Source organism: Podarcis filfolensis (genome assembly GCF_964270895.1).
Source record: "Podarcis filfolensis genome assembly, chromosome: 5".
Taxonomy (NCBI): domain Eukaryota; kingdom Metazoa; phylum Chordata; class Lepidosauria; order Squamata; family Lacertidae; genus Podarcis; species Podarcis filfolensis.
The window spans coordinates 26,355,984-26,370,659 of record NC_139608.1 but is presented as its reverse complement, the minus strand read 5'-3'; the positions used below and the strand labels follow the sequence as shown (position 1 = coordinate 26,370,659).

Sequence of the window (14,676 nt, the reverse complement as noted above, 5' to 3'; positions counted from 1 at the left end):
TTATGTCCTTTATGCACTAGAGCTTCATAATGGGTCCACCATTAAACTACTTGAATGCTCAAGGATGAATCTTTGATCATGTTTCCACCTATTGCTTAGCCATAGATAAACACAGCAGGAGCAACCATATTGATTTCCTGCTGTAAGTTTCTGCTTCATTCAATTACTCCTCTGAATTTCTCTGATATCCTCTCTCTTTCCCTCACGTTCATTCTTTTATCTGAAACTGTAACTTTGCATTACACACACACACACACACACACACACACACACACTGTATAAAGATATCTCAGTCCTAAATCCCCCTGAAAGTAAAACCAAGAATAAGCAGAGGGTTGTTGTTAGGGCCTAGCAGACTTGATCAAAAAGCATCTCAGTGCTTGATGACTTCACACACAATCAGGCCTCGTTCTATCATAGACTTCACACTTCCACCCAGTTCTCTTTCGCCCAGCTGTCATTCCCAGCGACTTTGCATTTGCAATTCCATTACTCAGAAGTTTTATAAAGCATTTCCTCCCTCTTTTCAGATCTCTGATTCTCTGATTGCAGAGAATCCAAACTTGCTGAGTCTGCCTTTCATTGCTTTTGGGATATTTTGTAACTCGGGATTCTAGCCATTCCCCAAAATAGACCAAGTCTCCATGACCTCAATTGCATTGTAATTCTTTGCAAATACTGTGCATGTCGGCAGATCTGCTAATTTGCTCTTTCTGTTCCTTCTATATTTAGGGAAGTGGCTTTTATTGCTTGCATTTGATTTTGTTTTGTGGAATGATTGAATAACTGAAAAAGCATAGCTCACTGCTTTTGTTTAAGGCACATGTACAATGCCAAGTTGCAACAGGGCAACCACAAAACCATAAGAGAATAAGAAGTGCCTGATGGAGCAGGCCAAGGGGTCATCTAGTCCACCATCCTATTCTCACAGTGGCCAACCAGATGCATATGGGAAGCCCCAGAGCGGGAACTGCGCACTGAAACATGTTCCCTGCTTGTGATTCACTGGAGATAACAAATAAACAGTCATCCTGAATAGTAGTCATTAACTGGTAATTTCCCCCATCAAGTTCCTCCATGCTTCTATCATTCACTAACACCCCACTTTCCTGCTCTGCAATACACACAGAGTCTTTTTGTCAGCAGACAGAAGGGTGTGTGTGTGTGTGTGTGTGTGCGTGCGTGCAACAAAAAACAAATTGGGAAAGAAAAGCTGAGCAGCAACTGCTTTGTCCTCCTACTGCACTGCGGGGGGCGCCCCTGTCTCCTACAGCACTGGGGAATTTAAATTCATTTGCACATTCTCTCATTTGCAGCCTAGCAACCCTATGATCAACTCTAACCATGAGTTTCCAGCAACATTATCATTTTTTAATTATTGAATACAGTGGGGGAAAGAAGATCATTAATGATTGCAAGTCCCTCTCCTCCATTCGATGCAGTTTCCGTTTTCAAAGTGAGGACGACAAACAAATCTGACCCTTTCTTTCATTTTGAAAAATATAATTGCTGCTCTTTGATACCAGGAGAAGTTGTTTTCTGGTCCGCAAGCACATTTTCCCCCTGATTGAATTTCTCCAAAGCTGCTGTTTGCCTACTCAGAAGATTATGTTGCCTCTATGCTTAAGAACATTAGAAGAACCAGGTTCGATCAGACGAAGGGCCAGCATTCTGTTCTTACAGTGGTCAGCTGGATGCCTGTTGGAAGCCCAGAGGCAGCACATGAGCACGATAGCCGTCTCCTGATGCGATTTCCCAGCATCACCCTGGCCTCCATTTGGATGGCGTGTACTCTAGAAATTCTTTTTAAAAAATCAGTCAATGCATCAATTAAAAATACCCTAACCTAATGCATTTGCAGTCTTAGTAGTTCTGGAGGGTCAGCTTCACGTTGGATTCGGCTATAAGCTTCTTGCTGTGCCCCCTGTTGAATTTGAAATAAGAGTCAGAGGGGGAAAAATGCTCTCTGTGTGTAGCTTCAGATGATTCATGTTCTTAGCACCGAGGATCTATTTTGGGTTAGGGAAGAGGAGATTTTTCTTTTCTGGAGCAGAAAAGACCACTGTGTGAAGATAAGGGAGCTTATTTGTCAATAGCACTGACAAGTGTTGTGATGGCTGAGAAAATGTATGTCACTAAAGGTGGAAGGAAGAATTGCTAAATGCTTTTTTTAAGAGTCATATGAGAACCCAATGTGACCCACAGTGGATTTTTTTTTTAATCTGGTAGAGGTATCTAGGTGTTTTGACCGGGGTCCACTCCAAGGCTAATAAAACAAGCCCCCAGAGCTCCTACAGATCCACCCTGTGTTGCATCCAGGTACAGTTAGTTAACTGTGCTGTGTCCCTTAAGAGCAACCTAGTTTCCAGATACTCTCTTCCCTATCAGAGAAATCTGCAGCTGACCTGGGCTAAGTTTGGATACAATCCTGTTAATGAAGCAGCTAAGTAACAAACATGTGCATGGATTCTGAACTCTGTCGTCAAGGTTAAATGGGTGGCATATGGACAATGCAACCCTTTTTTCCTTGGATGTGCCTCCTCTAAGGCCTATCTTAGTACTGCCAATTTTGCAACCTTGTCATGTCCTTCCCTTCCCTGCAACCCCTGCCCCACTGCAACAGCAACTCCTGGTTCTTTCGCCGGTTCTCCTGATCCAGTTGAATCAGCATACTGCAGCATAATGTGGAATCCTGACAAATAAAATGGTAAGCTTTTGTAGCTCCTTTTTTGTCCTCGTTTTCGTTAGCCAGCAACAAAGGGGTAATCAAGAGTACAGTCTGATGCTGTACTTTCCCCCCACAGACCGCTTGAAAATTGCTGAGGGTCTTGGCGGACCGCATTAATAGCAATTGTAATGAACTGCACTAGATGCCCTCTGATTTTTAATTGTATTTTTACAGATATGTTGGGTCAGTTTATTAGTTAGATGCATTACTTTCAATGCTTTCTTGAATCACTGCAGTTCCTGGCTGTAATGTTCCCTATACAAATTGAGTAGCTGGTTCAAATTTTTGATGTGTTTTGTTCTGAGTGGATTTCCAATTGATACACATAACCTGGCATTTAGGCTTTATCTATAAAATAAAATTATTTTTTACCAACCACCAAAATACAAACAGTGAAACCCCCCAGGCAGCTGATACATTGGGTATGCAATATTCAATAATATACATATTCAATAATATACAAATTCAATAATATTCAATAATAACATATTCAAATCAACCTTATGTACACTTCTATACACCTTAACACTCCTTCCTCCACAAGGTTTATTTAACTTTCAACATTTATTTGCCCCAAATTGTTCAAACCTACCCAAATAATCCAATATCTTCTCAAACCTATCCTCCTCTTTCTCACTGACCTTAAGGCTTTATCTACAATTAAGCATATTTCAGGAGGTTCCTACTACTCTACACTTCAAGAGACAGTGAGACTGGTCTCAGTGGTTTTCCTTGGGTAAGTTTCTGGTGAGACAGGCTGGGCAACTAGGGATCTATTTAGTCCTAGTTACCTCTAGGACCCTAGGTACCTCTGCTGGACCCCAGGGACATCACAAAGGGTTATTAGCCAAGAGAGAGAAATGTGTACTCTTTCATAAACTAGCAAGAGAAGGCTGTTGTCTCCATGCCCTCCTTATGCGCTATCCAGAGAAATCTGTCTGAAGAAGAAGAAGAAGAAGAAGAAGAAGAAGAAGAAGAAGAAGAAGAGTTGGATTTGATATCCTGCCTTTCACTCCCCTTCAGGAGTCTCAAAGCGGCTAACATTCTCCTTTCCCTTCCTCCCCCACAACAAACACTCTGTGAGGTGAGTGGGGCTGAGAGACTTCAAAGAAGTGTGACTGGCCCAAGGTCACCCAGCAGCTGCATGTGGAGGAGCGGAGACTCGAACCCGGTTCACCAGATTACGAGCCTACCGCTCTTAACCACTACACCACACTGGCTCTGCCATGCTAGAGTTTATCTTCTATCTCTGTTTTTATGAGGCTGCTTTAAAGCTTTGTATTTTTGTATGCTCCTTTTCTTTAAAAAAATAAGCAATTTAGAAATGCTTTTAACATTTGAACAAAAATAATGAATACATCTTAGAAAAGGGAATTGGCCTAAATTGTGTAGGAGTCTTCTTATGTGCTTTCAAAAGATTGATCTACAGGACTGAATTTAAACAATTTTTTTTTTAACTTATCTTTTATTAATTTGGTTCATAGTGTCAGTTTATAGCTTCCTAAGAATAAATTATTTGCTCTGTTGGTGCTAGGCCCCTGGCAAGTTATTTTAGAGAGCCATCTTTCCAATCGACGCCATTATATATCTAGGAGAACAGTCTGTTCTTATTGATTCATATCCTTTTGACCAATGGACAGGCAGGGAGAGGTCAAGATTCTTTGTCCAAAGACTCAGGAGCAATAATTTGTCTTCAAGAGATAGTAAAAATGGTTAGTGAATCTTAGTAAATTTAAGTTCTTGGAAGCGTACTCCTTAAGCAGCCTTTGCCAAATGGCCGGACAAATTTCACAAACGCAAAGCAAGGCTACCATTCAAGAAGTTAACAGACAATGCCATGTAAAAGTAATGATCAAGCTTAGTTTTAGGGAGTAGGGATTCATCACACATTCTGATGTGTACACTGCATAAGTCTGTTTGCTTTCAGCAAAAACTCTCCCTCCTCCAAAAATCAAAAGTTCCACTGCTTATCTGCATTCATCCATACTCTGCAAAATGCTTCCAGGAGACAATTGAGCAGTTGTATAGTCTTTTAATTATCTCTGCCATGCAAGCTCTCTGTAGGTATCTGCTCCACAGCAGCTGCTTCATAAAGGATACGTGAAATTTGGAATTTAAGAGAAATGGAAATTAATTTTGATGGGATTTTTCAAGGTCTGAAGACAGACCACGGACAGCTCTCTCATGTTCCCCATGCTTATGTATTGCATTTGTGATATTTTAGAGGTTGGGTAAAGTGTGGTTGTAGTGTGCTTTGTATATTTAGGTTTTTTTTATTTATTTCTAAATTTAATAGTATTGTGGTCCTGTACCAGGAATCCTTAGATGCAGAGTGCTGCTGTGACAGTAGCCCTAAGGAACAGACAGATCAATTCTCCCCAGTCTTTCTCACGTGGATTCGTGAGCATTAATGCATGCATTTCTCATACACACACCCAAAGCCAGAAGAGATACTTCTGACAACAGACTCCTTAGTAAGGATGTTGGAGAATTACATTGAAAAAGAAAAAAGAAAAAGAGGAAGTGGAAAATGTTGCCGTTCTCTTGTTGGTCTGCAGTCAGGAATGGAAATCAGTAATGATTGCCATTCATTCACATCATTGTTGTGCCATTTTTAAGTGCAGAAACAATTTATAATCCCCCCCAATTGTTCTGACATTTCCTTAACACTGAAATGCACGTAAGTTAGTAGATTACGTCAATAGATTTTACATAACTTAGGGCTCATCCTCACTTAAAGTCTGGGCTTTCCAGGTATGTCTGACAACTTCCACCCCCACCCCCCACCTTCCTTGTGAAAACCTGTTCTTTACCACTGAATTGGAGCAAATGGCAATCCGTGGAAAACCTGAATTGCTGTTTGCTCCAATTTAGCAGTAAAGAGTGGGTTTTCCTGGGAAAATAGTGGACAGCGAGACAAATAATGTAGTACTGGGCAGAAACATAATGGGAATAGCACTGGTTATGATGAATACAGGTTTCTAATGAAAATTAGTCTCCTTACATCCCTGCTCCTCAGAGGGTTAGGATATACCTAAGCAGCCCCCCCAACCGATTTCCTTCAAACTTCTCATCCCCTTGCTCTAGGTAAGTGTGGTAAACTCTTGAGGGACACAGGTAGAGCTGACAGGATAGATTTGTTGCATGTGCAAGGATAAACTGTTGTGTTTATGATTGCTTGGAACACACACAAAGGATTGAGATCATGTGTAGACTCGTATGTAGACCTGTGTGCAGTACATATATCTGTGATGCAAGGCTGCTTGGAGCTAGAGCTAGAGAGCTACAGCGAAGGAATCCCATACAATCCTTAGACAGGTCCAGGTCCTGTTTGACTAAAACTCCCAGCAATGGTTAGGAATGGTGGGTCTTCCATCACTGGGAATGCCCCCTGTTGGCTGATGTAGTTGCAATGATCCAGTACCAATCAGGGTTGTTTACTACACAGTTTACGCCTATGCGGTTTTTGTTTTTAAATTACACTCTACTATAAGCACTCTTTAAGTTATTTTTAATTGTGTCTTCCCTGTAAAATGAGTTGGTTGCATCAAATCTTTGTCTCTAGAGAGATGATTTCAGGGGAAGTTTCTTGGTGTATAATCCACTGAGGTGATGATTGTTCGGAAGGAAGAAACTGTGCCATTAGAGTCATATTGTGATAAGTAGAGCTTTTGGAAGGAATGCAGCATCCGGGGAAAGCTTTCTTCCTTTCTTTTCAATCACTGCAGTTCTAACAGAGTATGATGGAAATGTCAACAAGCAGAACCGGAGCTGCAATCCTGTACACACGTAAACTTGGGATCTCTTTGGGATCTATTCCTGAATAAGAACAACACATTTTTGGATTGAATATAGCATTGGGTTTGGACCAATTAAGAATTTAAAAAGAGCTTTCTGGATCAGGCCATTGGCCCATCTATTCCAGCATTCAGTTCTTACAGTGGCCAGCCAGATGCCTGTGGGAAGATTGCAAGCACAGCCTGCGGGCAGCAGCACTCTCTCCACCCCTAATGGCCTCTCCTAATTCCCCAGTTACCTTGCAGAAATAAATAAAAATCAAATAGCAATACTAATTTGCATCTGGCAAACTTTAGAAGTGTGAGTCAGCTACCAAAGCCATTTCAGGAAGACCTTACCATGGCAGTGAGAAGGTACTTGGCTTTTCCCATTCTTTCTGCTTCTCTTTTTTTTAAAAAAGGCTTTTTTCCTTATTAAAAATCAAGATCTGGCTGTAAACAATCAGGGAATTGTGTAACTAAGATACCACATGCACACACTTTAAATCATGGGAGCAGAACTTTTTTTTTAATCCCCAAAAACAAAATCCCTCATGGCCCAACTTCTAGATGCCATATATCAGAGGTGGATGGGGACAAAACAAAAGTGGGAGAAGCCATATAGGAAGGACCAGAATTGGTGCATGCGCACACACAGAGCACATGTGTATGAGTCCTCTTTGAGTATATAGAATCTGTGTTAAGTAATTGCAAGGGGTGGGGATGAACACACAGCTTCCACGCCACTGCTGTTTTTCTGGTCCTCTGTGAATTGAAAGACCTGTTCTGAATCAGGAAGCCTACTCTGTTTCTGCAGGTTTGTACATTTCAGAAGCATGGGAGCAGAGTGCCCTCTGCTTCAGAAGGTAACCCTCCAACCCATGGATGATGACAAAAACAGTGAAGGGGATATGCTGAAGTACATTCTTCCCTATAGCCATTCCCTTGAATTAATACCTGAAGATGGCCATAGTTGCAGGCAATGCACACCAATTGTCATTTGCTAACCACCCTGCTCTTAAAGAAATGGGAGTGTCTGATCACCTCATCTGTCTCCTGAGAAATCTCTATGTGGGACAAGAAGCTACAGTTAGAACTGGATATGGAACAACTGATTGGTTCAAAATTGGTAAAGAAGTACGACAAGGCTGTGTATTGTCTCTATTTGACTTATATTCTGAAATCATCATGCGAAAGGCTGGGGTGGATGAATCCCAAGCCGGCATTAAGATTGCCAGAAGAAATATCAACAACCTCAGATATGCAGATGACACAACCTTGATGGCAGAAAGTGAGGAGGAATTAAAGAAACTTTTAATGAGGGTGAAAGCTGAGAGTGCAAAATATGGTCTGAAGCTCAACATAAAAAAAAACCTAAGATCATGGCCACTGGTCCCATCACCTCCTGGCAAATAGAAGGGGAAGAAATGGAGGCAGTAAGAGATTTTACTTTCTTGGGCTCCATGATCACTTCAGATAGTGACAGCAGTCACGCAATTAAAAGACGCCTGCTTCTTGGGAGAAAAGCAATGACAAACCTAGACAGCATCATAAAAAGCAGAGACATCACCTTGCCAACAAAGGTCTGTATAGTTAAAGCTATGGTTTTCCCAGTAGTGATGTATGGAAGTGAGAGCTGGACCATAAAGAAGGCTGATCACCGAAGAATTGATGCTTTTGAATTATGGTGCTGGAGGAGACTCTTGAGAGTCCCATGGACTGCAAGAAGATCAAACCAATCCATTCTGAAGGAAATCAGCCCTGAGTGCTCACTGGAAGGACAGATCCTGAAGCTGAGGCTCCAATACTTTGGCCACCTCGTGAGAAGAGAAGACTCCCTGGAAAAGACCCTGATGCTGGGAAAGATTGAGGGCACAAGGAGAAGGGGACGACAGAGGACGAGATGGTTGGATAGTGTTTTCAAAGCTACCAGCATGAGTTTGACCAAACTGCAGGAGGCAGTGGAAGACAGGAGTGCCTGGCCTGCTTTGGTCCATGGGGTCACAAAGAGTCGGACATGACTAAACAACTAAACAACAACAACTACCCTACATCATATGATTAGTCTTCAAAAAGATAGGGTTCTGTTCCCCAGTCTCAGATTTTGCCCCCAGTAGAGTCCCCACTCACAATACAAGCTAATCGAGTGGAAAACTCCAGTGAAGGAACCCCTGCAAAATGACTCCAGCAGTTCTTCTCTGACTCAGATTTTAAGACAAGCTGAAGAAGAATTCAAAGGGTTTGTAAACTTCTCTCTCTTTGAGACAGGCTTTAAGAAGCCCCCGAAGTTCTTTCCTAAGACTTTTCCAGGAGAACTTTGCAGACATTTATATCCCCATACAATCACATTGCTTTTCTCATTGGAGTGATGTGAGAACTGATCGCTGTAGAGGAGGAGAATACTGCTTCCGTTAAGAGAGGTGCCAGCCACAAGAGGAATGTTGCCTTTCAAACCAAAGTAGAAAGACTTCTGTATTAAGCATTTGTGATAGACCCACAGATGTATCTCTTTGAATACTAACCTTTACCCAAAACAAGATTAATAAAATAGTGGGATGGATGAACTGCAGTTATGGGATGTCTCTCTTCTAGCAGTGGAGCATTTCTTAATGACTATCTGTACACTGCTTGTCTGTTGCTGTTCAGCATTGCCCCTGGTGCTACAGACTAGGAGTTGAAAGCTGTGAAGAGTGTAGATTCAGGTAATTGTTTTTCAAAGAGCTGTTTTCTTCTCAAATCTATAAAGTAACATCAAATAGAAGAGGGAGACAGAAACATTTGTTATAAAAGCGTTTAACGTAATTGCAAAAGCACACCAAAACCAAGAAGGCATTGTCACTTGGGAAGATAAATGCAATGCACCAATCTTTCTCCTGGCACTGCAGGAGAGGGAAATAGTATTTTTCACAATGTGTGTTGAGTGCTAGCTATTGGAAATCCTGCCTTTTAAGAGTTCAGAAGCAGTACTTGGCTACTATGTTGTGATGCATGCTTTTTACTATTATTACGACGTTTCTCATGATAGTCGCACCACACTTTTTATCATAGTTTATGAAGGCTAATAGTCACAACACATCAATCAATCAATCAGTCAATCAACAAACAAAAAACCCCTCCAATTATACAAATTTCTTCACTGAAACATTGCAAGTTATAAGAAACTATTCTCAGAAAATAATACAAATCTACAAAGCAGAATATTCTTATTCCTCAGATAGAGAGTACGCTCGATACGATTGCTAAATGGAATCACATTTATCTGGACTGCCCCTCCTAGAAAAGCCAAATCATAAAGTGATAATCTGAGTCTCAATCCAATGGTCCAATGTAAGTACCGTATTTTTCGTCCTATAGGGCGCACCGGCCCATAGGACGCACCTCGTTTTTTTGGGGGGGGGGGGATGAATAAAAAAAAATTATTTCCCCCCCCCAGCCGCGGCTGCCGCCCCAAGCCTTGCGCGCACCTGCCCGAAACACGGGGTGCCCTCCGGAGGGCTCCCCGTGCTTTGGGCGGCAGGCTGCCGCCCCAAGCCTCGCACACCCGGCGGAACCTCCCGCCGGGCGCGCAAGGCTTGCGGACACCCGCCCGAAGCACAGGGCCCCCTCCGGAGGGCTCCCCGTGCTTCGGGCTGCAGGCTGCTGCCCGCAAGCCTTGTGAGCCCGCGGGAACTCCTGCCGGGCTTGCAAGGCTTGCGGATAGCTTCCTGAAGCCTGGAGAGCGAGAGGGGTCGGTGCGCACCGATGCCTCTCGCTCTCCAGGCTTCAGCGAAAGCCTGCATTCACCCCATAGGACGCACACACATTTCCCCTTCATTTTTGGAGGGGAAAAAGTGCGTCCTATGGGGCGAAAAATACAGTATTTTTTGTTGAATTCCAATACTGCCTGCTTTGCATACACTGTGCAGATACAGAGTTAATATTGTGAAGAAACATTTATGAGATGTCAGTGCAGGAATTTAGAAGTGTGATTACTTTTTTGAGATAAGAATTCAGTTTCTCAGTCAAATTCATCAAAAGCTAGGCAAAGGGAAGATATACCTGATTAGACAGCGGCACGTCTCAGACTGTACATCAAATGCATAGAGGGGAGTAAGTAGGATTGTGTGTGCCATCCACACTCCTGGAATCTTGATGTTTTGCATAGAATCTGCCCACATATAATTTTTATTGCATTATTTGCTGATCTGATATTCCGGTGCTCCAGATCATGCAGGGGGTGTCCTACATGAATAGATGTACATGCATGATATCTATGCTCATATTTGCACTGAATGTGTGGAGGTCAGAAATGCCAGAATGACTGAAAAGTGCTAGTGAGAACGGTTGGGCTATGCAACATGATGACAAAATTTGGGTCAAATATTGAAACAGCCTTTAACAAAATTCACATTGTGAGATGTTCAAAAGAGAAAGGTGAATATGACACCTTGATTGCCTTTTTAAGAAGGTTCATTCATAACTATTTTACAGTTCTGACTGATACAACATAAAGAAATAATTCACAGGCAGCCCATAGAATGAAGCTCTGCAGAAGCATAATTGTAACTTCTGAAAATTTGCATGGCAGTGATATGATGTTATACGTAGCTCACTAAAATTGCAGTACTAAAGTAGATGAAGAAGAGTTCTCATTTGCTCCTGATTTTCCAGAAGAAGAAGAAGAAGAAGAAGAAGAATCATAGAATCATAGAGTTGGAAGAGACCACAAGGGCCATCGAGTCCAACCCCCTGCCAAGCAGGAAACACCATCAGAGCACTCCTGACATATGGTTGTCAAGCCTCTGCTTAAAGACCTCCAAAGAAGGAGACTCCACCACACTCCTTGGCAGCAAATTCCACTGCCGAACAGCTCTTACTGTCAGGAGGTTCTTCCTAATGTTTAGGTGGAATCTTCTTTCTTGTAGTTTGGATCCATTGCTCCGTGTCCGCTTCTCTGGAGCAGCAGAAAACAACCTTTCTCCCTCCTCTATGTGACATCCTTTTGTATATTTGAACGTGGCTATCATATCTCCCCTTAACCTCCTCTTCTCCAGGCTAAAGATGCCCAGCTGCCTTAGCCGTTCCTCATAAGGCATCGTTTCCAGGCCTTTGACCATTTTGGTTGCCCTCCTCTGGACACGTTCCAGTTTGTCAGTGTCCTTCTTGAACTGTGGTGCCCAGAACTGGACACAGTACTCCAGGTGAGGTCTGACCAGAGCAGAATACAGTGGCACTATTACTTCCCTTGATCTAGATGCTATACTCCTATTGATGCAGCCCAGAATTGCATTGGCTTTTTTAGCTGCCGCGTCACACTGTTGGCTCATGTCAAGTTTGTGGTCAACCAAGACTCCTAGATCCTTTTCACATGTACTGCTCTCAAGCCAGGTGTCACCCATCTTGTATTTGTGCCTCTCATTTTTTTTGCCCAAGTGCAATACTTTACATTTCTCCCTGTTAAAATTCATCTTGTTTGTTTTCGCACAGTTATCTAATCTGTCAAGGTCGTTTTGAAGTGTGATCCTGTCCTCTGGGGTGTTAGCCACCCCTCCCAGTTTGGTGTCATCTGCAAATTTGATCAGGATGCCCTTGAGTCCATCATCCAAGTCGTTGATAAAGATGTTGAATAAGACCGGACCCAAGACAGAACCCTGTGGCACCCCACTAGTCACTCTTCTCCAGGATGAAGAGGAACCATTGATGAGCACCCTTTGGGTTCGGTCAGTCAGCCAGTTACAAATCCACTGAGTGGTAGCATAGTCAAGACCGCATTTTACCAGCTTCTTTACAAGAATATCATGGGGCACCTTGTCAAATGCCTTGCTGAAATCAAGGTAGGCTACATCCACTGCGTTCCCTTCATCTACCAGGGTTGTAAATCTGTCAAAAAACGAGATCAGGTTAGTCTGACATGACTTATTTTTCAGAAATCCATGCTGACTATTGGTGATCACAGCATTCCTTTCTAGGTGCTCACAGACTGTTTGCTTAACGATCTGCTCCAGAATCTTCCCTGGTATTGATGTCAGACTGACTGGGCTGTAATTATTTGGGTCCTCTCTTTTCCCCCTTTTGAAAATAGGGACAACATTTGCCCTCCTCCAGTCTGCCGGGACTTCGCCTGTTCTCCAGGAATTCTCAAAGATGACTGCCAGTGGTTCTGAGATCACATCTGCCAGTTCTTTTAATACTCTTGGATGCAGTTCATCTGGCCCTGGAGACTTGAATACATCTAAACTAGCCAAATATTCTTGTACTATCTCCTTAGTTATTCTGGGCTGTGTTTCCTCTACTGAATCATTTGCTCCAAATTCTTCAGGTCGGGCATTGTTTTCTTTATCGGAGAAGACTGAGGCAAAGAAGGCATTGAGGAGTTCAGCCCTTTCTGTGTCCCCTGTTTGCATTTCACCATCTTCTCCTCTGAGTGACCCCACTGTTTCTTTGTTCTTCCTTTTGCTACGAACATTCCCATAAAAGCCTTTTTTGTTGCTTTTAACCTCTCTAGCAAGCCTGAGTTCATTCTGTGCTTTAGCTTTTCTGACTTTGTGTCTACACGTGCTGGCTATTTGTTTGAATTCCTCTTTGGTGGTTTCCCCCCTTTTCCATTTTTTGTACACATCCTTTTTTAATCTTAACTCAGTTAAAAGTTCTTTAGATAGCCACCCTGGCTTCTTTAGGCACCTTCCATGTTTCCGTCTCATTGGTATTGCCTGAAGTTGTACTTTTACTATCTCCCTCTTAACAAACTCCCAGCCATCATGAACTCCCTTTCCTTTTAGTATTACTGTCCATGGGATCTCACCCAGCACTTCCAGAAGAAGAAGAAGAAGAAGAAGAAGAAGAAGAAGAAGAAGAAGAAGAAGAAGAAGAGAGAAGAGTTTCAAAATTCCTGACAGAGAGATTGAGGGATTTGTAGTGTTAAGGAGGCTTCTCTTTCAAGTTGACTGTAGTATCGATGTGAAATTCACATTATTAGAAAGATGGGTGAGGGGGAACAAAGATAGATATGTGTGGATCACTCTGAGGTTCTGGATGCTGCTGTGCATTTTGCAGGAGTATAACAAATGTTGTCAAAGGGCCAGCCCTACCATTAGACAGAAGGAAACAGCTGCCTCAGGAGATGGATGCTGGTGGGACTGAACTGCTCCTGCTGGCTATTATCATCATCTTGAGCTGGCAGCCTGGCAACAGGGATGCTTAATTGTCTCTAGTGATGTCTGGCTGGCTGCCTTGCCTAGTGGTCTTCACTGAACACATCACATACAGCAGTGTTGCAAATGGCCCCTGACTAACTGAGCAGGCAGAAAGGTGGCCACTCCACAATCATGCACCTCAGCAGTTACAGACATGTATTGCTCTGCTTATGTGATGCACACTGGTTTGGTGGTCATCTGTCATGGATGTATGAGTTGAGATTGCTGCATTGCAGGAGGTTGGACTACATAACTAGATAACCTTCCAATTCCACAATTCTTTGATTCTATTATTCACCTCCCATGCTGTTGATCAACTGTGGGACCAAGTGGCTTCTGTAAATGGAGGCCATAATCTTATTCTTCATCTCAGGCATCCAATTGTCTTTGGCTGAATCTGACTGAACATCATTTCCCGTGGAACAAAGTGTTACTGGATGTAACTGTAAACATCCATGGAAGCACCCAGGCTATCTACTTGGAGACATTCTTACTGCCCCTGTTATCAGAAAGTTAAGAAGAAGCATGCCAGGAAGAACTCTTGGCTGTTGTGTGTTGTCCATATTATTATTACCATCTGACCACCAGCTTATTAGTTCAATGCACCCATGCATGCACCAGTGATATCTTTGGTGCCTGTGCATGTACACATGCACTAAAATAATCACTTTCAATGTATGTTTTCTCTTCTGCCATTGCACCTTGTTCACTCATTACCCAATCTTTGCTTTTCTAAAAGCATGGAAGCATACAGTTATTTCTCTAATGTGTTTTGCATGCAAAGCAGGTATCATGGAGAGAAATTTGTGCTGCCTGTGTTATGCAGCAGCTTGGAAATAGATAGATGATCACAGCGATTTCCTTCTGTTCTTAAAAAAAAATCTATGAAACTATTAGAAAAAGGGAATGCTAAGAAGCAAAATTGGCAGCAGTCACACTGCTATCCCTTTTTAGTACAGCAGAAAGCATAAACAAAATCCGAAAGGGAACTATCGGTTAG

The 14,676-nt window shown here is 42.5% G+C and overlaps 1 long non-coding RNA gene across 1 annotated transcript in view; it reads left to right on the top strand.

Moving 5' to 3' along the window:
* Positions 1–242: 242 nt before the first annotated feature.
* LOC310762520 overlaps positions 243–14,676 on the top strand; it is a 555,902-nt gene continuing 541,468 nt past the window's right edge. The window contains exons 1-2 of the long non-coding RNA XR_014548056.1: positions 243–276; positions 11,176–11,710. This is a non-coding gene — a long non-coding RNA (uncharacterized lncRNA). The remainder of the gene's footprint in view (positions 277–11,175; positions 11,711–14,676) is intronic.